Below are 21,257 nucleotides of genomic sequence, written 5' to 3'. Positions count from 1 at the left end.
ATATTGAAAAGATACGCTATGTATTCCTAATGGCAATTCCTGTCTGGAAGCGAGATGAAAAGGCAGAGGGGGACAGGAGCTGGCTGAATGGACAAAAGAAATACAGGGTGGAGAGGAGGAGTGTGCTGTCTCTTTAGGAGTTGCCCACGTAATCTTATGCGTCTATGTGAACCAAGAAGCTCGCTCCTCACCAGTATCATTCCCTGTCTTATAGTCCAGTCCAATCCCTGTCTGAAGATTTGGCTCCAGGAATGGTTCCAGTCTTTGGCAACAAAGGTCCGGGTACCATGACCTCTGGGGTCCCTCTAGTCTTAGTCAGACGATTCAGTCTGGTCTTTTTTACAAGAATTTTGGATCTGAATCCCACTGTTCTCCTGCTCCATCAGGGATTCTCTGTTGTATTCTCTGTCAGGGCAGTCATCGTTGGAAGCTGGACACCATCTAGTTCTCCTGGTCTCAGGCTGATGTAGTCTGTGGTTTATGTGGCCCTTTCTGTCTCTTGGGCTCGTCTTTACCTTATGTCTTTGGTGTTCTTCATTCTCCTTTGCTGCACGTGGGTTGAGACAAACTGATGCATTTAGATGGCCGCTTGCTAGCATTTAAGACCCCAGAAGCCATTCACCAAAATGGGATGCAGAACGTTTTATTAATACATTTTATTATGCCGATTGACCTAGATGCCCCCTGAAACCATGGTCCCCAAACCACCGTCCCTGCTATTCTGGCCTTTGAAGCATTTGGTTGTATTAAAAAAATATGGAACGCTTCACGAATTAGCATGTCATCCTTGAGCAGGGGCCATGCTAATCTTCTCTGTATGGTTCAATTTTAGTATATGTGCCGCCGAAATGAGCACCAACATCTCTAAATAAATTTAAGACTAGATAACTTGGAGTGATATATACTGTTCTATCTTATGGCTGTTCTATACATTCAAGAACATATTGCCTATTGATTTGTGTTGCATGCAATGCTGTGCTGAACATCCCTGTGCATGCATCATTGAACTTGTTTATATACCCTCACACATCCTCTTCTTCAGGTTTGGTACGCCATTGTTCAAACACCCTCCCACAAATTTGCTGTGCATAATTTTTTGACTATTCTCAACTTACCATGTTTCATGTTCATGTATCATGGACATTGCTTCTCTGGACATACATAGGCACATTTGTTCTTTTCCCCAGCCATTACTACCACAAATAACCTTGGCTTTTAACTTGCTGGAAAAAAACCTTGTCATAGTCAGCAAAGCCACTTATTCAACTTGCAAGATTTTTTAATTAAACACTCTGAATTGAGAGAATAAGGTTTCTACATTAGATTTCACGTGTTAATAAAAATTCAAATTAAATGCCAACTCTAGGCCAGAAGTAAATGGCCACAGACAAGAGAAACAGGGCCAACTCTTCCTTCCAATCAACAAAAAAGGTGATTTTTTCCACCTGGCTGGCTTTCTTGCTTTCTTGCTTTTTCAAACTGTGACTATTTTTCTATCCCCACCCATGTGATGAAAAAAACAATTCTTAAAAAAGGTCTTTTCCTAGAAAATGGAAAAGTATCTAGTTCCTGGATAGCCAGGAAATGAGATGAAACTATGAACTATGGACTTTGAGAATATCAGTGGAAACAACCCTCTGTTCCTACCTCTGTGTATGTCCAAATTCTACCAATTCTTTAAGTCTTCTCCTCAAGGATCTCTGTCTTCTTCCACTGGATTCCTAAAATACTACCTGAGTCAATTGAGTATTTAATTATACACCATCTGCTAAATGTTTCCAAGGTCTGAATCTTGTTTCCTCCAACAATATTGTAACCTTTCAAAGGCAGGAATTTTGTGTTCCTTTTTTTTTTTTTTTCCTGCATTGCCTCCTGTTGTAAATAGTAAAGAATAGGTTTTCCATAAATGCTTATTAATAGATTGCTGGAGTCGTGGTGGCAAAGTGGTTAAGAGGTTGGCTGCTAACCAAAAGGTCTGTCATTTGAATCCATCATCCACTCCTTGGAAACCCTATAGGACAGTTCTATTCTGACCTATGGGATTGCTATCAGTCGGAATTGACTTGATGGCAACAGTTTTTCTCTCTTTTTTTTTTTTTTTAGGAATAGTGGGGAGGTAGAGGGGAAGATGTCAACCTAAGTCCTATTCTATTACTTAAAATCTAATGGTAGATTCAGAATATCTGCATATACAACTTTAAACAACCTTCCCAACAGCAGAGACACATAAGCACCGTCTCTCTCAAGTTATGGAATGTAGAATGCTGAATTATCTGACTTAATGAATCACAGTGCTGTTTCCACTGATCTCATTTAATTTATGTAGAAGACACATTTAACTCTCTAAACATTTCAAGGAATTTTTGTCAACTACAATATGGCCAGAAAAGAAAGGCTTTAAAACTCATGAAAAAACTTTGCACCTGGCATAGTAGAGTTGCCTATGAGCTCTGATTTTGGCTTATTAATCACACCTATTTTTTCTCTAATTCACAGTTAAAAGACTGTATTTATTCAATGCAATTCTTGAGCACTGAGCACCTACTATGTGCCAGGCACTGTGCTAGGCACTATGTATACTATAATAAATAAGAACCTTTTTTCATGGAGCTTACAACATCTGAAAGTTGAATGATAATACAGGAAACCATACAAAAATGAGGAGCATTTTTCCTCCTCCCCAACCCACAGATTCTAAGAAAGCACTATTCCCTCTGCAATACTTTCTTTGAAGTATCTTCCTAACTGCTCAAAACCATAGGACCAAATAGCTCTGAACTACCAGAAGCTTCTGTGGATGTTAATTATCTAACTCCTAAATTGATGCTCATTGTGCACCCCAACCTACTTCCCAAGACTCTGCCTTCCTGTTGTCTTCTCAAGTGGTGTCTGTTCACTCTCCCTTTTCCCAAAGGCCTCAAGCCAAGGGTAGGGTCTTTACATTCTTCTTTCTCCACATTGCTGCTTCCAAACCATTGTTTAACCTCCTTTCGAACTCCTCCATTGCTGTATGACATTCAACTATGCCTTCTCTTCCACTCTTTGCCGTGACATTAGTCTCTGCCCCTCCTTCTCCTTCACTGAGAGATTGGACATCCAATGCATGGAAAATACCTCCACTCCTAGTGCCATCACCCTACCATAATCCTGAATAATTTTGATCAAAACAAGATGTAAGTATAGTTGACAACATACTTGCCCAGAAGTCCAGCCTACAAGTGCTTTGACTTCCTCAGTCTCAGAGACCTTCACTTCCTGTCCACTGTAGCTATCTGTGGCCGCTAACATACTATGGATCTTGTCATTCCACTTCTGAAATCTTAACCCTGATATCTCACCTGTTGTCTGACAACAACCTTCCTGCCTTTCTGCCCAGTCACTCTTTTTTTTTTTTTTAATTAACTTTTATTAAGCTTCAAGTGAACATTTACAAATCCAATCAGTCTGTCACATGTAAGTTTACATACATCTTACTCCCTTCTCCCACTTGCTCTCCCCCTATTGAGTCAGCCCTTTCAGTCTCTCATTTCGTGCCAATTTTGCCCTCTTCCCTCTCTCTCTATCTTCCCATCCCCCCTCCAGTCAAGAGTTGCCAACACACTCTCCAGTGTCCACCTGATTTAATTAGCTCACTCTTCATCAGCATCTCTCTCCCCTCCGCTGACCAGTCCCTTTCATGTCTGATGAGTTGTCTTCGGGGATGGTTCCTGTCCTGTGCGAACAGAAGGTCTGGGGAGCATTGCCGCCGGGATTCCTCTAGTAGCAGTCAGACCAATAAGTATGGTCTCTTTATGAGGATTTGGGGTCTGCATCCCACTGATCTCCTGCTCCCTCAGGAGTTCTCTGTTGTGCTCCCTGACAGGGCAGTCATCGATTGTGGCCAGGCACCAACTAGTTCTTCTGGTCTCAGGATGATGTAGGTCTCTGGTTCATGTGGCCCTTTCTATCTCTTGGGTTCTTAGTTGTCGTGTGACCTTGGTGTTCTTCATTTTCCTTTGCTCCAGGTGTGTTGAGACCAATTGATGCATCTTAGATGGCCGCTTGTTAGCATTTAGGACCCCAGACGCCACAATTCAAAGTGGGATGCAGAATGTTTTCATAATAGTATTATTTTGCCAATTGACTTAGAAGTCCCCTCAAACCCTGTTCCCCAGACTCCCGCCCCTGCTCCGCTGACCTTTGAAGCATTCATTTTATCCCGGAAACTTCTTTGCTTTTAGTCCAGTCCAATTGGGCTGACCTGCCTTGTATTGAGTGTTGTCTTTCCCTTCACCCAAAACATTTCTTATCTACTGATTGATCAATAAAAAACCCTCTCCCTCCCTCCCTCCCTCCCCCCTTCGTAACCACAAAAGTATGTGCTCTTCTCAGTTTTTTCTATTTCTCAAGATCTTATAATAGTGGTCTTGTACGATATTTGTCCTTTTGCCTCTGACTCATTTCGCTCAGCATAATGCCTTCCAGGTTCCTCCATGTTATGAAATGTTTCAGAGATTCGTCACTGTTCTTTATCGATGCATAGTATTCCATTGTGTGAATATACCACAATTTATCTACCCATTCATCCGTTGACGGACACCTTGGTTGCTTCCAGCTTTTTGCTATTGTAAACAGAGCTGCAATAAACATGGGTGTGCATATATCTGTTTGTGTGAAGGCTCTTATATCTCTAGGGTATATTCCGAGGAGTGGGATTTCTGGGTTGTATGGTAGTTCTATTTCTAACTGTTTAAGATAACGCCAGATGGATTTCCAAAGTGGTTGTACCATTTTACATTCCCACCAGCAGTTTATGAGAGTTCCAATCTCTCCGCAGCCTCTCCAACATTTATTATTTTGTGTGTTTTGGATTAATGCCAGTCTAGTTGGTGTGAGACGGAATCTCATCGTAGTTTTAATTTGCATTTCTCTAATGGCTAATGATCGGGAGCATTTTCTCATGTATCTGTTGGCTGCCTGAATATCTTCTTTAGTGAAATGTGTGTTCATATCCTTTGCCCACTTCTTGATTAGGTTGTTTGTCTTTTTGTGGTTGAGTTTTGACAGAATCATGTAGATTTTAGAGATCAGGTGCTGGTCGGAGATGTCATAGCTGAAAATTCTTTCCCAGTCTGTAGGTGGTCTTTTTACTCTTTTGGTGAAGTCTTTAGATGAGCATAGGTGTTTGATTTTTAGGAGCTCCCAGTTATCGGGTTTCTCTTCGTCATTTTTGGTAATGTTTTGTATTCTGTTTATGCCTTGTATTAGGGCTCCTAGGGTTGTCCCTATTTTTTCTTCCATGATCTTTATCGTTTTAGTCTTACTGTTTAGGTCTTTGATCCACTTGGAGTTAGTTTTTGTGCATGGCGTGAGGTATGGGTCCTGTTTCATTTTTTTGCAAATGGATATCCAGTTATGGCAGCACCATTTGTTAAAAAGACTGTCTTTTCCCCAATTAACTGACACTGGTCCTTTGTCAAATATCAGCTGCTCATACATGGATGGATTTATATCTGGATTCTCAATTCTGTTCCATTGGTCTATGTGCCTGTTGTACCAGTACCAGGCTGTTTTGACTACTGTAGCTGTATAATAGGTTCTGAAATCAGGTAGAGTGAGGCCTCCCACTTTCTTCTTTTTCAGTAATGCTTTGCTTATCCGGGGTTTTTTTCCCTTCCATATGAAATTGGTGATTTGTTTCTCTATCTCCTTAAAATATGACATTGGAATTTGGATTGGAAGTGCGTTATATGTATAGATGGCTTTTGGTAGAATAGTCATTTTTACTATGTTAAGTGTTCCCATCCATGAGCAGGGTATGTTTTTCCACTTAAGTATGTTCTTTTGAATTTCTTGTAGTAGAGCTTTGTAGTTTTCTTTGTATAGGTCTTTTACATCCTTGGTAAGATTTATTCCTAAGTATTTTATCTTCTTGGGGGCTACTGTGAATGGTATTGATTTGGTTATTTCCTCTTCGGTGTTCTTTTTGTTGATGTAGAGGAATCCAAGTGATTTTTGTGTGTTTATTTTATAACCTGAGACTCTGCCAAACTCTTCTATTAGTTTCAGTCGTTTTCTGGAGGATTCCTTAGGGTTTTCCGTGTATACGATCATGTCATCTGCAAATAGTGATAGCTTTACTTCTTCCTTGCCAATCCGGATACCTTTTATTTCTTTGTCTAGCCTAACTGCCCTGGCTAGGACTTCAAGTACGATGTTGAATAAGAGCGGTGATAAAGGGCATCCTTGTCTGGTTCCCGTTCTCAAGGGAAATGCTTTCAGGTTCTCTCCATTTAGAGTGATATTGGCTGTTGGCTTTGCATAGATGCCCTTTATTATGTTGAGGAATTTTCCTTCAATTCCTATTTTGGTAAGAGTTTTTATCATAAATGGGTGTTGAACTTTGTCAAATGCCTTTTCTGCATCTATTGATAAGATCATGTGGTTTTTATCTTTTGTTTTATTTATGTGATGGATTACATTAATGGTTTTTCTGATATTAAACCAGCCTTGCATACCTGGTATAAATCCCACTTGATCGGGGTGAATTATTTTTTTGATGTGTTGTTAGATTCTATTGGCTAGAATTTTGTTGAGGATTTTTGCATCTATGTTCATGAGGGATATAGGTCTATAATTTTCTTTCTTTGTAATGTCTTTACCTGGTTTTGGTATCAGGGAGGTGGTAGCTTCATAGAATGAGTTGGGTAGTATTCTGTCTTTTTCTATGCTTTGAAATACCTTCAGTAGTAGTGGTCTTAAGTCTTCTCTGAAGGTTTGGTAGAACTCTGCAGTGAAGCCGTCCGGGCCAGGACTTTTTTTTGTTGGAAGTTTTTTGATTACCATTTCAATCTCTTTTTTTGTTATGGGTCTATTTAGTTGTTCTACTTCTGAATGTGTTAGTTTAGGTAGGTAGTGTTTTTCCAAGAATTTATCCATTTCTTCTAGGTTTTCAAATTTGTTAGAGTACAATTTTTCTTAGTAATCTGAAATGATTCTTTTAATTTCATTTGGCTCTGTTGTGATGTGGTCCTTCTTGTTTCTTATTCGGGTTATGTGTTTCCTTTCTTGTATTTCTTTAGTCAGTCTAGCCAATGGTTTATCAATTTTGTTAATTTTTTCAAAGAACCAGCTTTTGGCTTTGTTAATTCTTTCAATGGTTTTTTCTGTTCTCTAATTCATTTAGTTCAGCTCTAATTTTTATTATTTGTTTTCTTCTGGTGGCTGAGGGGTTCTTTTGTTGCTCACTTTCTATTTGTTCAAGTTGTCGGGACAATTCTCTGATTTTGGCTTTTTCTTCTTTTTGTATGTGTGCATTTATCGATATAAATTGGCCTCTGAGCACTGCTTTTGCTGTGTCCCGGAGGTTTTGATAGGAAGTATTTTCATTCTCATTGCATTCTATAAATTTCCTTATTCCCTCCTTGATGTCTTCTATAACCCAGTCTTTTTTCAGGAGGGTATTGTTCTTTTTCCAAGTATTTGATTTCTTTTCCCTAGTTTTTCTGTTATTGATTTCTAGTTTCGTTGCCTTGTGGTCTGAGAAGATGCTTTGTAATATTTCGATGTTTTGGACTCTGCAAAGATTTGTTTTATGACCTAATATGTGGTCTATTCTAGAGAATGTTCCATGCGCACTAGAAAAAAAAGTATATTTTGCAGCAGTTGAATGGAGAGTTCTGTATAAGTCAATGAGGTCAAGTTGGTTGATTGTTGTAAGTAGGTCTTCCGTGTCTCTATTGAGCTTCTTACTGGATGTCCTATCCTTCTCCGAAAGTGGTGTGTTGAAGTCTCCTACTATAAATGTGGAGGTATCTATCTCACTTCTCAATTCTGTTAAAATTTGGTTTATGTATCTTGCAGCCTTGTCATTGGGTGCATAAATATTTAATATGGTTATGTCTTCCTGATAAATTGTCCCTTTTAACATTATATAGTGTCCTTCTTTATCCTTTGTGGTCGATTTAAGTCTAAAGTCTATTTTGTCAGGAATTAATATTGCTACTCCTCTTCTGTTTTGCTTATTGTTTGCTTGATATATTTTTTTCCATCCTTTGAATTTTAGTTTGTTTGTGTCTCTAAGTTTAAAGTCTGTCTCTTGTAGGCAGCATATAGACGGATCGTGTCTCTTTATCCAGTCTGAGACTCTCTGTCTCTTTATTGGTGCATTTAGTCCATTTACATTCAGCGTAATTATAGATAAATAAGTTTTTAGTGCTGTCATTTTGATGCCTTTTCATGTGTGTTGTTGGCCATTTCATTTTTCCACATACTTTTTTGTGCTGAGGCGTTTTTCTTAGTAGATTGTGAGATCCTCATTTTCATAATGTTAAACTTTATGTTAGTTGAGTCGTTACGTTTTTCTTGGCTTTTTTCTTGAGTTATGGAGTTGATATTCCTTTTTGTGGTTACCTTATTATTTACCCCTATTTTTCTAAGTAAAACCCTAACTTGTATCGTTCTATATCGCCTTGTATCACTCTCCATCTGGCAGTTCAATGCCTCCTATATTTAGTCCCTCTTTTTGATTATTGTGATCTTTTACCTATTGATTTCCATGATTCCCTGTTATGTGTATTATTTTATTTATTTATTTATTTATTTTTTAGAATTAATCTTAATTTGTTTGTTTTTGTGCTTTCCCTATTTGAGTTGATATCAGGACGTTTTGTTTTGTGACCTTGTATTGTGCTGGTACCTGGTATTATTGGTCATCTGACCAATCTCCTTTAGCATTTCTTGTAGCCTTGGTTTGGTTTTTGCAAATTCTCTAAACTTGTGTTTATCTGTAAATATCTTAATTTCGCCTTCATATTTCAGAGAGAGTTTTGCTGGATACATGATCCTTGGTTGGCAGTTTTTCTCGTTCAGTGCTCTGTATACGTTGTCCCATTCCCTTCTTGCCTGCATGGTTTCTGCTGAGTAGTCTGAACTTATTCTTATTGAATCTCCCTTGAAGGAAACCTTTCTTTTCTCCCTGGCTGCTTTTAAAATTTTCTGTTTATCTTTGGTTTTGGCAAGTTTGATGATAATATGTCTTGGTGTTTTTCTTTTTGGATCAAGCTTAAATGGGGTTCGATGAGCATCTTGGATAGATATCCTTTCGTCTTTCATGATGTCAGGGAAGTTTTCTGTCAGGAGTTCTTCAACTATTTTCTCTGTGTTTTCTGTCCCCCCTCCCTGTTCTGGGACTCTAATCACTCGCAAGTTATCCTTCTTGATAGAGTCCCACATGATTCTTAGGGTTTCTTCATTTTTTTTAATTCTTTTATCTGATTTTTTTTCAGCTATGTTGGTGTTGATTCCCTGGTCCTCCAGATGTCCCAGTCTACATTCTAATTGCTCGAGTCTGCTCCTCTGACTTCCTATTGCATTGTCTAATTCTGTAATTTTATTGTTAATCTTTTGGGTTTCTACATGCTGTCTCTCTATGGATTCTTGCAACTTATTAATTTTTCCAGTATGTTCTTGAATAATCTTTTTGAGTTCTTCAACAGTTTTATTAGTGTGTTCCTTGGCTTTTTCTGCAGTTAGCCTAATTTCATTTGTGATGTCTTTAAGCATTCTGTAAATTAGTTTTTTATATTCTGTATCTGATAATTCCAGGATTGTATCTTCATTTGGGAAAGATTTTGATTCTTTTGTTTGGGGGGTTGGAGAAGCTGTCATGGTCTGCTTCTTTATGTGGTTTGACATGGACTGCTGTCTCTGAGCCATCACTGGGAAACTAGTTTTTCCAGAAAATCCGCTAAAAAAAAAAAATGCAGTCAGATCTCTATCAGAGTTCTTCCTCTGGCTCAGGCTATTCGGATGTTAATAGAGCCGCCTGGGGAGGGTGGGGCAGGGATCAGAGAGCTAGGAGTGTAGCACCTCAGAATATAGCCAGAGTTGTTTGTCTTACTTGGAATGACTCTTATATCTGAGATTTCTGCGGGGCGGGTCGCCTATATGTACTGGCTGTGTGGAGATTGCCCCCCGAGGGGTCTGACCCGCTGGCGTCACGGTCAGATCCTCCACTGTCAGCCCCACCCCCAAGGTTAAGGCTCCCCTACTGGGACGGTGCACTCCTGACTCCAAAATCAGTTGCTGCCTCCCGGGGACTCCCCGTCCCGCCAGCCGCGTCGCGCGCCGCTCCCGCGAACCGGGTGGGCTCCCCCCCCCGGGTCAGCTCAGGAGAGCGGAGCAGCTCCCCGGGCCTGAGCCGCGACTGCACGTCCCAGCTGGGATGCCGCTTTCCCCACTCCAAGACCAGCCACTGCCTCCCGGGGACTTCTTCCACTGGCTGCGCTGCCACGCCGCTCGCGCCAACCAGCTGGGCCCGCGCGAACTGGTTGGGACCGCCCCGGGGTCAATTCAGGGGGATGGAGCTGCACCCCGCGCTCACTCCCTGCCCGCGCCCGCCAAAATCCCGGTGGGATGGCTCTCCGGCTGGGACGCTGCTCTCTTTACTCCAAGACCAGTCACTGCCTCCTGGGGACTTCTCCCTGCGGTGCGCGGCACCACTCTCGCGAACTGGGTGGGCGCCACCCGCGCAAATGCCTGGGCCCCCCCCAGGGTCAATTCAGGGGAATGTATCTGGTCCCCGCGATCGCGCCACGCCCACTGCCCGCCAAAATCCCGGCCGGTCGGCTCCCCAGCTGGCATGCTGCTCTCCCTGCTCCAAGACCAGTCACTGCCTCCCGGGGACTTCTCCCTCCGGCGCACTACGCCACTTGCGCGAACCGGCTGGGCGCCGCCCGCACGAACGGTTGGGCCTCCCCCGGGGTCAATTCAGGGGAATATGGCTGGTCCCTGCGCTCGCGCCACGCCTGCTACCCGCCAAAATCCCGGCGGGACGGGTCCCCGGCTGGGACGCTGCTCTCCCTGCTCCAAGACCAGTCACTGCCTCCTGGGGACTTCTCCCACCGGCTGCACCGCCACGCCGCCCGCGCCAACCGGCTGGGCTCCCTCCTGGGATGAGTTCAGGGGCTAGGGCTGGGCCCCTTGTCTGTGCCGTCTGCCCCCCTGGGCTCTGCCCCAAATCGGGCTCCGAAGGTCACCTGACTGGTACGCTGGATCCTGGCTCTGAAAACAATCGCTGTCTGCCCGTATTTGTTCGTTCTCCGTCTCTAAATCTGTGTTTGTTGTTCAGAGTTTGTGGATTGTTATGTATGTGATTGATTCACTTGTTTTTCTGAGTCTTTGTTGCAAGAGGGATCCGCGGTAGCGTCCACCTAGTCCGCCATCTTGGCCCCACCCTCCCCAGTCACTCTTTTACATTTGAACCAGAATTCTGAAAAAGTTCATAAAAAACCAATTCTTTGGCTATCTCAAGATCTTCACTTTCCAAATTACTTCTGTTGCCCTCCTTGCTTTACTTTCTTTCATCCTCAGCCAGACTTCATTGATCACAATTTCATTATTCCACTATTTCTCTCTCATTTAGACGTCTTGGTCACCTGTTCTGCAACCAAGGCTTGACTTAACACAGTCATTCAGTTTCTCTACACCTATCCTCAGGCTGCTGAGGGAAATCACATAAGAATGCAAATTGGAGCCACTATAATTTTGTCCCATCTCCCAACACCCATCCACCAATCCATCTCTCTATCTACATTTCTACCTCCTTACCTGCCTACCTACCTACCTGTCTATCTAATCTACCTACTCCTTGCTATATGCTAACCCGTTTCTCCGGTGTCTATTTTTTGTTTGTTTGTCTGTTTTCCTTAAAGTTAAATTCTAAGATAGATTTCTAAACTAATGGAGACAAGTTTCTGGAAACAGTTATTTGTCTATCTCCCATTTAATCTCCAAATCTCTGCAATCTGTTTTCACCTCCCATCACTTCATGAAACTGCTTTCCCAAGGTCACTCATAACCCTACTATTGCCAAAACCAATCTGTCATCATCATTCATGATATCTCTACACCATTCAAACATCCTTTCCCCACTCTACATTTGACCTTTTTGACATTACTTGTCTTTCTTCCTTCTAACTCTCCTCTATCTCAACCTCTCTCAGGAGTCCTCTTTTTGCTCATTCTTTGCTTGCCTTCCCAATGTCAGTGTTCCTCAAGTTCTGTTCTGAGTCTGCCACTCTCCCATCTATGTAAACAGTGCCTCTTTCATATCTACAGACCCAACTCCCCTTCAATGCTGAGGTTCCCAAACCTTGTCCCCAATGCTTCGCTCCCATCTGCCTGCTAGTTATCTCTGTTTGGGATGTCCTCCAGGCACCTCTAACTCCAGATATCCAAAACTCAATCCACTTTCTTGTCCTTCAAATTCCTTCTCCACAGATCTGTTCTTGATGCATAAATAGTGGTTAAAAGAGGGTTTGAACAGACAGAGAGGAAAAGGAGCTTGGAATCACTGAGTAACATCCAAATTAATAGCTCCTGATCCTATCCAGACCTTTTAACAGAGATCATTTGAAGAGCTTAAAACAAATAATGGTAAGCCACCATCCTTCTTTACAGCTTTGTTGAGAATGTTGTCTCTGAGATAGGTTTTATTATATGGGGTCCCCTGTCTGTAGCCCATGGGTCCGGGATAGTCTGCCCTTTCTGCATGTGAATATAGCAAGTCAGTAGAAGAGTAGAAAACACACCTGCTTTGTAGATTCCTGTGTCAGGCAGGGTATGATGGCTGGTCTTCACAGCCCATCAGCACTCTAAGCCTTGCTTTTAGAACTCACAGGTAAGAAGACTGATTCTGATGTCTCTAGCAAGTGTTGGAGAGACCTAATTCTTGGATTTACCTATTAGTTTGTTTAGCCTGTCAGCCTTATTCTGATTGTTTAGTGCCATCGTCACAGACTACAAGATGCAAAAGAGGTGAAGCGGTTAATAAGTTAAGAAAACTCTGATTAAGTCCCGAGAGGATGCAATGAGAACTGTACAGGTTAATTGAATTTTTATAGATTAATTCTCCTTCCCGTATTCTAAGTGGTTGTTCTGTTTCAGAGCCCACTGCCAAACTGGTGATGGGAGAGATTAGAAATCCTGAACTAAATAAATTGTCCCTGCTTTCACCTTGGGGATCACAATGCACGATGCAACAAACAGGAGATGAATAAGGGAAGAAATAATAACTGAGTTCTTGAGTTGTGTGGGCACACCAATAGCAATGCAAGGTAAATTTCTAAGCTAATTAATAGCAAATAATAAATCAAATTGAGGATTTATTGGTGTTAACTCTTGGAAGAACATTTTCAGAACTGAAGCAAAATTCCAGGTGATGTATGCTTTTCACGTTCCCAATCAGTACTGTCCTGGTTCTCCAATGAGGAGGGAGCATGTGTAACTCATTCCCCATGGAAAGACTGGCTTCTGTATGGCAACCATGCCAGAATATGATTGGGAGATTTCTTCCCATACTCTCCACCTTATGTTCCAACGCAGTCTCGTATTGCTTCATTTCTCATCGCCCAAACCTGAAAATTTCACCTTCTACAGTTTCTAAATTTCATGAAATCCATACCATCTTTTAAATTCTTCTATACCCAACTGGAGCCCTGATGGTGCAATGGTTAGGAGCTACAGCTGCTAACCAAAAGCTCAGCAGTTCAAATCCACCAGCAGCTCCTAGGAAACTCTGTAGGGCAGTTCTACTCTGCTCTGTAGGTCCACCGTGAGTCGGAATCGACTCGACGACACACAACAACATACCCAACTAGTTCAGTTCGTTATAATGTCTTCATGAACTCTGCTTTCAGCCATGCTCTTCTCCAACCTATGTACCTCACTGTTGCCAAAGAGAACTTTCTGGACTATAAATCTGATCATATCACTCTTCTGCTAAAATCATTCCATGACTCATTATTTCCTTTATATGAAGTCCAGGTCCTTCACCATCAGACCCTTACTACTTTTCTGATCTATGTTTTACTACTCCCTGCTCACACTTTGCCCTTTGGCAATACCACTTCTTGCACATTATCTTTTCCTGATCTGTGTGACTCTGTTTTTGCTCTTCAGTCTTCATAAAATGTCATTCTATGACCCCCAATCACCTTCACCTTATTTTAGTCTTAGTTGAAGCATTACATTTTCCATGATACCTTACCTGAAATTGCTTCCCCTGGACAATGAACAGGAAACCCTGGTGGCATAGTGGTTAAGAGCTACATCTGCTAACCAAAAGGTCAGCAGTTCGAATCCCCCAGGCACTTCTTGGAAACCGTATGGGGCAGTTCTACTCTGTCCTATAGGGTCACTATGAGTCGGAATCGACTCAATGGCAGTGGGTTTGACTTTTTGGTTTTGGACAATGAACAAGGAAGACCAAAGAAGAATTGACGCCTTTAAATTGTGGCATTGGTGAAAAATTTTGAATATGCCTTGGACTGCTAAAATAATGAACAAACCTGTCTTGTAAGAAGTACAACCAGAACGCTCCTTAGATGCAAGGATGGCGAGACTACATCTCATATACTTTGGACATATTATAAGGAGGAATCAGTCCCTGGAGAAGGACATCATGCTTGGTAAAATAGACGGTCAGTGAAAAAGAGGAAGACCCTCAATGAGATGGATTGACACAGTGGCTGCAACAACGGGCTTAAACGTACCAACAAGTGTGAGGATTGTGCAGGACTGGGCAGTGTCTCATTCTGTTGTGCATAGGATGCTATGAGCCAGAATCGACCCCATGGCACCTAATAGCAACAACAACCTCTCTCTTCTATGTAGACTAGGCTGAGTTCCCTGTTTTGTGTTGCAGTAACCTTGTATGTATCTGTAGTTTTTTACCCACCTTATTGTATCTTATAGATGATTTAATTCCATGTCCTGTACACTAGATTGTTAGACTCACTAGGTCAGGGACTCCATTTTTAAATCCACTACCTCTGGCATAGGGTCCAGTACATAGCTCATTCTCTAGATGCTTCTTAAGTTAATGAAGGGTAGATATGGAAGGCCAAGCAGCTCCCTGGCTCATCACAGAGTAGAGGTCTTGTGCTTAAGGACTCTATCTCTTCCCATCAGAGAACATGACTATAGCTGGCCCAAGACACAATCCTTGGCAGGACCATAGAAAATCCTGATAAGAGTCAAATACTATGTTTTCCCTGCTAATACCTTTGGACTGTATTTCAGCATCTACAGATTATTTTTCTCTCTGCTGGTTCCATGGCATATACATTTCCCCAAGTGCCGACTTCTTATCTCCCAAGTATCCCTTGAGTATAGTCAGAATGTAATGACTGTGAAGCTGTCTCAACAGGCGCCAACTTGAGTCATCCCTCGCTGGCTCCCTTGTGAGTCAGAGGAATGAGATATGGGCTTTCTCATTAAATAAGAACTTTGATTTGAAAAGGGAGTTTATTTGAAAAGATTTTGTGAGATCAAACTCTAACCCACATCTCTGAGGGTTATCATGACAATACCTGCCTCTCAAATTTCCCATTCCTCTCCACTCTCCATCTCTGGCTCAGATTCCACCTATTCATTTTCTCATGGGCAATGTTGGGCAGCAGCATCTCTCCTTCCTCTGGGAGAGGCTGTTACATTCCTCTGTTTAAGGTCAAACCAGGCTAGCTCTGTTCACTTATGAAACATAATACCAGGCTCCTTTTTCTCTGTGTCATTCAGATGAAAAGTATCTGTAAGGAATGTCTGAGGCACAAAAGACAATTCTGATATGTTTATCTCATTCTCTTAGTCCCTTCCTTGGAGAGTTTGGGCCACCTTCCTCTTGTCAGGAAATATAAGCTTCTTTTCAATGAAGATTGAGCTATCCTAATGACAGGGCTGTCTAGAAAACCTAACAAATGTGACTACGTAATTCCTTATGACAGTACTGTTTTTTGAGAAAGCACTCATTCAAGTCTTATGCAAATTAGATCCACATTTTCTGATTGCATAGGAAAGAAAAGTACTAATATTAGTCGAGGGTCTATTTGGCACCAGGCATAATGCTAAGTGAGTTACATACACAGCTAACATTTCAATTTTCACAACAATAATAATTTTTGCTTACATTTATTGAGCTATTTTTTTTTTATAATTGTATGTCATGCCTTCTATATATCTTTACTTGAAATATCTAATTTCTACCTCACAAACCACACAGGATATAGGTACTTCTAATGTATCTTTGCTTTGAAGGTAAGAATAAGACATAAAGAGAAGTTAACCAACTACAAGCAGTCCCCAGGTTACGAACAAGATCTCTTCCTAAGTGTGTCTATAAGAATTTGTAGGTAAAGGCTTGAAGGCTTTTCAATGATTTAAAAGCTGCACATTCAGCAAATGAAGGTGATTGTGATGAAGAATTTGTTGCAAGTAGGAGTTGGGCCCATTCTTTCAAAGTGAGGAAAAATTCATGTAACATTAAAAGGCAAGTATGAGTTGTCCTTAAGTTGGACTCCTGTAACTCAAGGGTTTACTGTAGCCTATGGATACATAATTACCTCATTACTAGAGCAGTTCAGAGAACTGACTCCAGGACCAAATGAATCAGTGCACAAGCTCATAGATATTATGCTATACTGCTTTTTGACCATAAATTTAGGCATTATAATTATTCTTATCCTACAATCTGAGAACACAGTAAGAAAATAGAGGGAGGAAAAGCCAGGTTTGAAAATCAGCTTTGTCTGATCCTCAACTCAAGCTCTTTGACCCTACAACATGATGTTATAGAGACCAGAGGTCCTGACCTTAGATTGTTTCTTGATGGGCGGAACTCGACAATGAGATGTTGGGCAGGAAAGCACCACACAGTGCAATCACATGGGCAACCTGGGACAACCCCTTCAGCAACCTCCGCCCTCATCTTCCTACTCAGTTCCTGAGAAGGAAAAGGAAGGGGGTAAAGTCCTCTCAGAGGAGTACCTTGATGCCCTAAATTTGGTCAAATGGCAGAAAAAGAAAGTAGAGTTCAAATTTCCATTGTAATGTTTTCACATACTTGAAGGGATTGAATTTCCAAGACTCTCCCAGGAGAGACAGCTATTACCTCCTGGAGAAGTCACCTGTCAGAAAAATAGGCTGTTCCAGGTGACCAAATCTAACTTGTGTGTGGACTTATAAGCCAAAGGGTGAAGTGTATCCCACAGAAAAAGGGAAGACTTCTTTCCACCAAGTGGTTCTTTTTCTGTCAAAAAGATGTCACCATTGTAAGAAATCAATAAACATCTGTTGTAAGAACTCAGTAAATATTGGTTGTGGTTATAAAGATCAAAGGTTGTGCAAAGCCAAATTAGGATCACACTTTGAATTAACCAGAGTCAGAAGTGGTCAGAGCTTTAGACTATAGAGATATGTGAATAAGGCAGGTAAATATACTTTTCAAGACAGCTTCTCTGCTCGTGAATAACCTGGGCAGTGAAGCACTAAAAAACGAGTTGTTGACTGAGTGGTGAATTTTTCTGAATACCAGTCTTATCTGACATTCTGATGAATGAACTATGGAATAAAATTCTCAGTGAGATCACCATCTTTGCAAAGAAGCCCAAACGGTCTCTACTATGGCAAGCCAAGCTGACAAGGACATACTTAAAAAAACAATTGCCATAGAGTCATGATTCTGATTCACGGTGAGCCCAAGTATGTCAAGAGTAGAACTGAGCTCCATAGAATTTTCAGTGGCTGATTTACTGAAAATAGAGTCAGACTTTTCTTTTGAGGCATCTCTAGGTAGATTTGAACCTGCAGCAGCAGAGAACTTTAACCGTTTGTACCACCCTGGTACTCTAAGGACAAACTATTAAAACTAAAAAAACCTAGTTGCCATTGAGTGAATTTATGTTTTGCGGAGTTGAACTGAATTCCATAAGGTTTCCAACAGCTGATTTTTTGGAAGTAGACCAGCAGGCATTTCTTCTTCACCAATCTTTATTTTCCTATGTGCATTCTATAACCAGATGGTCTAATTCTAGACCCATCCTCCTGAGATTTTTATTAAAGATGCATTAATATTTTTGATTAACTTGGGGAGAATTCAAATCTTGATTTCCATAAACCTGGTGTATCTCACCATTAATTCAATTCCTTTATGTCTAACAAAAACTTTACATAATTTTCTGCTTAAAATTTCTTGCATATTTTTTATTGGTTAATGCCTATATGCTTTATACTTTTGTTGTTATAAATGCTGTCTTGTTTCAACCACGTATTTGAATCAGTAATTGAACGAATCCTGGTGGCACAAACAGTTAAGAATTCTGCTGCTAATTGAAAGGTGGTGTTTCAAATCCTTCCAGTGGCTCCATGGAAGAAAGACCTGGCAATCTACTTCCATAAAGATTACAGCCAAGAAAACCCTATGGAACAGTTCCACTCTATCCGATGGGGTCATTATGAGTCGAAATGGCACTTAACAACAACAGTCAGTAATTGTGAGATCAAAAAAATATTATTGCTTTGTATATGTTGGTCTTTTATTCAACAACCTTGATGAACTTAAGTATTGTTTCTAATCATCTGTTGATTTCCTTGTGTTTTCTATGCAAACGATCCTTGAAGGTATGTAAATCACAACAATTTTGCCTCTTCCTTTGATTTTTAAATCACAAGTGCTAAATTATATCACATGCTATTTTCTGCATGTGTTTAAACTATCCTTACATTTTTGCCATAAGTGCTACTGGTCTGGTCATAATGCAACAAAAGATTGTTTGCAGATTCTTCCTCTCCCTCCCCCCACCCAAAAAAAACAAACCCAGTGCCATCGAGTCGACACTAAAAAATAGTGTACTTATCTACACAATCACTAGGTCTTGTTTTCTGTGTGGGGAATAACAGGTGAGTAAAGAAATTAAAGAAGCTCAAATCCTACAATTGAATTTTAAAGAGAAAGAATTTTGTTTTTCCTCTAAAGATATAAATCAGTGCAGAAAGTGAGAAAATGAGATAGTCAAAGCCAGAATTGCCTGGGTTCAAAGGAGGGTTTAAAGGAGAAAAAGAGACAGAAAGAGAAACTGAGGGCAATGAGTGTGTTCTGATAAGTGAGATATTGAAAAGGGTGTTTTTAGTAAGATTGGTTGAATGTTACAAATGTCTTTTTCTGGTGACTGCAAAAAACTAACTGCTTTCATTTCCTTCTGGTTCTCAAACTCGCTTATTTCTCTGGAGTGGCCGTCTGTGCTGAGACAGGGCCACAAGTTGGCTCAACTATAGGTGAATTATACCTTTTCCCCTTGCAAATTCTTAATTTTCATATTTGTGAAACCTGGAGAATAAAGCAAAAAGAGGAATTTTCACATGGATATGTGTGTTAACTTGAAGACTACTGCAGTACTACCTACTTATGTGTGGTTTAGTCCAAGGTACATCACTGTGGCTTTAAGACGAGATGATCAGCTTGGATGATTTCTCTATTAGTTTCCAAAGTCTACCACAACAAAATACGACAAATGTGGTGTCTTACAAGAACAGAAATTTATTGTCTTACAGTTCTAGAGGCTAGGAGTCCAAATTCAAGGTTATCAGCAGGGCCATGCCCTCTCTCTCTGTCAGCTCTAGGGGAAAATTCTTCCTTATCTCTGCCAGCTTCTGGTAATCCCAGACATCTCTTGGCTTTCCTTGGCTTATAGATACATCCTCACATGCCAGTCTTCCACCTGTGCACCTTTCTGTGTCTCTTCTCCTCTTTTGTAGGGACACCACTCCGACAGGCTTAGGACCCATCCTACTCCAACATGACCTCGTGTTAACTGGTAACATCTTCAAAGACCAGATTTCCAAACAAGGCTACATTCACTGATACTAGGGGTTAGAATTTGATCATGTCATTTTGGGGACGCAGTTCAATCCACAAGTATTTCTAAGGACTTGTTGGGTGCTGATTTTCTATAAACATCTCTTGCTAGCCGTCAGAAGGTGAAATAGTCACCTCAAGATGCAGACTCACTGTACCATAAAGACAGAGTCTGTCCCGGCTGGCCCCTAGAAATTAAGAAGCCAGCAAACTCCTCCCACTCTCCTAATCTCTAATTTAGAATTAATCATTTTTGTCCCATCTTCAAGGTCCCTGAATAGCACAAAAAGTTTGCTCTTAACTAGTAACTTAAAGGTTGGCAGTTTGAACCCACCCAGCAGCACCGTGAAAGAAAGGCCTGGATCTGCTTCCATAAAGGTTACAGCAGAAAAAAAAAATCCCATGAATCAGCTCTACACCGTAACACATGAGATCACCATGAGTCAGAATCAACTCAATAGCGACAGGCTTGGGGATGTTCAAAATCTCAGTTTTCTCATGCTGCCCTACAGACACTACAAGCCTCTACTCAGTGCTCACCACGAGTCTGCCCACCTAGGCCCACATTGCAGGCATCTCACAACCCCCTTCCTCTGGCAAAGCTGACCTATTAGTTGTCTTATTTGTGGAAATAGCCTTCAGCCCCTTGGCATGTGAAATGAATCTGGTAAGTCCTCCCACAGAGATATTTATACCCGAGAACATATTCTTACATTATCTCCCAAGGGCAGATTTGTTTTTACTAGACATAACATTTTAATCAAAATCTAAAACTTGAGTCAACAGAAATTGGCTACTAGTAGAAGGGTACGCTTGACCAGTTGTCCTTCTGGAGAATTTCAAATTATATCCCACAGTACAATTCCTGTTTTGCTTACTCATGAAGTGAACTGTGCAGGCTTTAATTCTTAGCTGAAATCTACTTTCTGACCCTTCACAGAATATTTTTACTTTGCTTCATCTATGTGAGGCGTGTGTAGCCTGCGACATCCACACTTGGTTAGTTTCATTTAATCATTCATTCATTCAAGTATTTATTGAGTACTTCTCGTGTCAGAAATCATGCCAGGTACCTGTCAGGAGTTTAAAAAAAAAAATATGCTGTCGAGTCAATTCTGACTTACGGTGACCTTATGCATTACAGAGTAGAATTGTGGTCCATAGGGTTTTTTCTTGGCTGTAATCTTTACAGAAGCAGATCTCCAGGCCTTTTTTCCACAGCACCACTAAGTAGGTTTGAACCACCATCCTGTAGGTTAGTAGTCAAATGCAAGCCATTTGCACCATCTGGGCACCTGTTCAGAGTTATATACTGTATCTAAATTTAGCATCAGAAAATAATTATGGTGGGAAAATTCTTTCATAATCAGTTTGAGAGGTCAATATTTGAAGACCAGTCCAAGGTGGGGGCTGAAGTCCACAGACTGTAGATAAAGGCTTTGAAAAAAACAGATATTCCATATCCAGCTTAAATCTTACTCTTGACCTTCATTCACACTGCAAAGAATTTGGTTGGATGTCTGTCACAATTCTAATATCCCTGCAAAGGTGAGATGCATGAGCCTCACAGCAGTCTCATCAAAATCGT

General features: G+C 41.0%; 1 non-coding gene across 1 annotated transcript; it reads right to left on the bottom strand.

Annotated features, from left to right (window-relative positions):
* Window positions 1–750: 750 nt before the first annotated feature.
* LOC126061249 (U6 spliceosomal RNA) lies at window positions 751–856 on the bottom strand. Its single transcript, XR_007513728.1, has one exon. It is a non-coding gene; the product is annotated as a U6 spliceosomal RNA (small nuclear RNA).
* Between the last annotated feature and the right edge of the window lie 20,401 nt (window positions 857–21,257).

This window comes from Elephas maximus, chromosome 17 (assembly GCF_024166365.1).
Source record: "Elephas maximus indicus isolate mEleMax1 chromosome 17, mEleMax1 primary haplotype, whole genome shotgun sequence".
NCBI classification, from domain to species: domain Eukaryota; kingdom Metazoa; phylum Chordata; class Mammalia; order Proboscidea; family Elephantidae; genus Elephas; species Elephas maximus.
The sequence above is the reverse complement of the archived record's forward strand: the minus strand, read 5'-3'. Positions and strand labels throughout refer to the sequence as shown.